Source organism: Choloepus didactylus, assembly GCF_015220235.1.
Source record: "Choloepus didactylus isolate mChoDid1 chromosome Y unlocalized genomic scaffold, mChoDid1.pri SUPER_Y_unloc1, whole genome shotgun sequence".
NCBI lineage: Eukaryota > Metazoa > Chordata > Mammalia > Pilosa > Megalonychidae > Choloepus > Choloepus didactylus.
Window position 1 is genome coordinate 577,233 of NW_023637624.1, and position 3,554 is coordinate 580,786.

Here is a 3,554-nt window from a genome sequence, read left to right on the forward strand (position 1 = left end):
AGAGTAACCATTAACTTGAAGTTGCATGTGGTGTATATTACCATGCATGTTTTGTGTTTTTATTGCATAAGTACAGCTCCATAAGGAACATGGTATTGTCTTATATGTTTTTCTATTTTACATAAATGATTTCATGTATTACATACCCTTTTTAAAATTTATTTTTTATTAGAGAAATTGTAGGTTTACAGAAGATACTTACCCTTTTGCAGTGTGTTTTTTTTGGTTTTACTCAACATTGTTTTTGAGACCTGCCCATGTTGATGCATGCAGATGTAGTTCACTTATTTGAAGTGCTGTGTAGTATGCCATTTTGTGAATAAACTAGTGTTTATTTCTCTGTCCTTTTGCCGATGGATGGTTAATTAGGTTGTCTCAAATTGTTTAGTATTATGAAAAGTAGTTCGCTAAGCATTGTTACATATGCTTTCTCATGTACATAGTTGAGTGATTCTATAAGATATATACCTGGTTGTGTATGTGCTGGATCATAGGGCATGCACGTCTTCAGTTTTGCTAGGTGTTTTACAAAGCATGGTCCAAGATGGCTGAATTGTTCATAAATCTGTTGTAAGGTGAAGTTTTAAGTCCTGTTCCTAGGCTATTGGATTCTTAACTCACCTGTTGTTTGATTTTACTGTACAATATTTAAATTCTTTCTATTTCTTTCTAAGTAGTGATAGATAGTGGGTGATTTCATTCTTTTGTATTGGAATTTTGTTAATTATCATTTCACTGGATAGGCCTGGGCACAAATGGATACACTGGCAAATTATACAAGCTTTTAAAATGTCAAATGGACATATATTTTCTGACATTTCAAGTAGGCCCTCAAAGCATTTAACTCTTACTTTACACACCATTTAAATTAGTATCATGTGCTTGATTTTAATAACTACTTTAGTGACATTAGAAACTGACATTTTCTTTAATTATTTTATTGTTAAAGCCATGAATTTCACTTAACCTTATAATCTATATTAAAAGTGTTAGGTTAACAATTTTTCAAAGATTTTACATAACATTTAAAATCTAATGATGATTATAAGGTTTTCTTTCCCTTGAAATATTTTACAATTAAGCCAATGAAATACCACAAGTAAGAAAAGAGCTTTGAGAATATCTGAGTTTTGTAAATGCTAGAGCTTTGTTTCATACTTGTTTAGTTCTTCAAGGAATTAAGAGCTGCTTTTTATCATTGTTTTTAATAGTTTAGCTCAAGTACTTTGAGAAGTAGACTAAATTTTAACTCCAACAGATGTATCATGCAGGGAGTACCCTGCTTTAAATTCTGAGGTGCTTTCACTCCTGCTTGCTTCCCCTTCAAATCGTCTAGAAATCAGTTGGCACATTGTTTTGCAGATGTTACTGGACATCAGGAAGTACATAACTGGATCTAGGCAACTATTGAAAGACGAGAGAACCAGCATGATCTCATTCGTTTTGTGAACAGTATCCTTCCAGTAGCAAGATGACATATTTAGCTGTGAAGAAATGTAGATGAATCGAAAGGCGTGATAAGGAACAAAGCATATAGTAAAAATGATAAGTACAATAAAGGAATTCCGGGCTATTGTGGCATATTTACCAGAATTAGGAAATTTTGACCTCCTTTTAGAAATCCTCAATAGATTCTTGCCAATCTTAATATATGAAAGGATTGTTAGTAGGAAAATTAGCCAGAACATTACACAAGAATGAAGTTAAAAATTGCTTCTCCTTTTGCATCATGCTTATCTCTATAATGGAAACACATTGTGGAATTATGCCCTTCTTTCTTAAGTGTTAAGATAATCATAGTTAAAAATCCACCAAGAGCAGTTGCCCATACTGTACAGCAAACATAAATACTTTGTTTGGTTGTTAATGCTTTCTGTTGTTGTACAGACCAATTAATTTTTATGTAGCGATCCAAGCTGATGAATCCAAGTAAAATAATACTAATGTACATGTTCGTATAAAATAGCATTCCCACAGCCTTGCAAAGAATCACACCTAGTGTCCACTTGTTTTGGTTAATGTGATACATTATTTGGAAAGGGAGGCAGAAGATGAGTAGGAGGTCTGCAATGGCTACATCAAGTACATAAATTTGAATGGAATTTCTTTTGCAGTGGATACCCAGAAATACATAGAGGGCGATTATGTTCCCAATCAGTCCCACAATGAAAATAATAGAGTAGAATGTTGTTATTAGCACACTAGATAGTAATTTTTCATCCATAAAACAGGTGGTGACATTTGACACTCCTGAGAAGTTTTGTGCCGATTAGTTGCTGTGATTAGTTATAAAGCGTGTTCCATGGGAGAAGTATGACCAGTTGCTGATTGAAGTAGTCATAATTGTTACCATGTGACTTCACATTGTCTTCTGTAGGGCTCAAACAGTGAAGATGCCAGTTGACATGTTCCTTGTGTGTTGTTTTATTCTTCAGGGATTTTTCCTACAACAGAATGTCAAAAATTGAGTCATTTGCTATTTTAAAAAACAGCTACTTTAACTTGAAGCATAAATAATAAATGATTTATTTCCAGATATTGTAGGAAACTTTAGTTCTTTCCTTCTTTGGACTAATTTGGATATCTACACTATATATGCAGCAGCATTTTGGTATTACCAAACAGCAAATATAGTAGGATCTTATTCAGTGTCCTGCTCCAACCTTCCCTTTAGCTGTGGTATGCAAGCATTCAGGGTTTGTTTCATTTATTATCTTGAAATAAATAACTGAATTAGGAGATCATCTTTTCTTTGGGGGATTGTTGGGGGAATGGAGAAGAAGGTGAAGAGAAATGACAACTGATATTTTTTGAAGATGAGCATCATCTTTCCCTGAAGCTAGTTATAGCCTTATGAGTATGGCCCACTGTTGGCCCTGCCCAGCTTCAGAACCACATGTTGCTTTGACCCTTTCCCTCATTCATATGTGCCATTCATTCATTTTGTCACATGTTGCCACACGCATGTGGCACATAAACTGAGGTGGTCTCTCATTCCATGGTGGGGGTACAGGAAAGGGTCCTAAATCTCTTCCATTGCACACCTGAGACCAAGATGGGGGTATTAAAATCATTTGCCTACAGGGCATACAATTAACATAACAGACCAAGGGAGCATAGCACCTGCTTAGTTACTCAAACTTTTATAATGCTGCACAGGAGAACAAAATAGCCAAACAAAACCAAGTCAAGTGGCGACTGCCAGTTAACCACTCCTGACCTAGAAGCATAGGATCACAAGGTAGATAGGAAGCAGGATGTGCAATCCAAGATTTTGAAAGTAACCAACTGCAGCTTAAATATGCCCTGGGTTAGGTCATTTGAGACTGTTGCTAGAACCTTATAAGAGATAGTGGGTGAATTCTACTTGTTTGCAGTGGCAGAGAATGTTAGCAGTGCTACTTGTTATTGGCCCTTTCCAGGGCATTGACTGCTATGAAGAGCTCAGTCTGAGAGCTCATCTTAACAAGCTAGAAGATGTAAGGAAAGACCCGGAGTTCTCACATTCCTTTCTTAGAGTGACTGCCCTATTTCCCAATAGCAGCCTCTGAGCA

At 35.7% G+C, this 3,554-nt stretch overlaps 1 pseudogene; it reads right to left on the minus strand.

Annotated features, from left to right (window-relative positions):
• Positions 1 to 1,217: 1,217 nt before the first annotated feature.
• Positions 1,218 to 2,365, minus strand: LOC119525923 (annotated as a pseudogene).
• Positions 2,366 to 3,554: the final 1,189 nt, after the last annotated feature.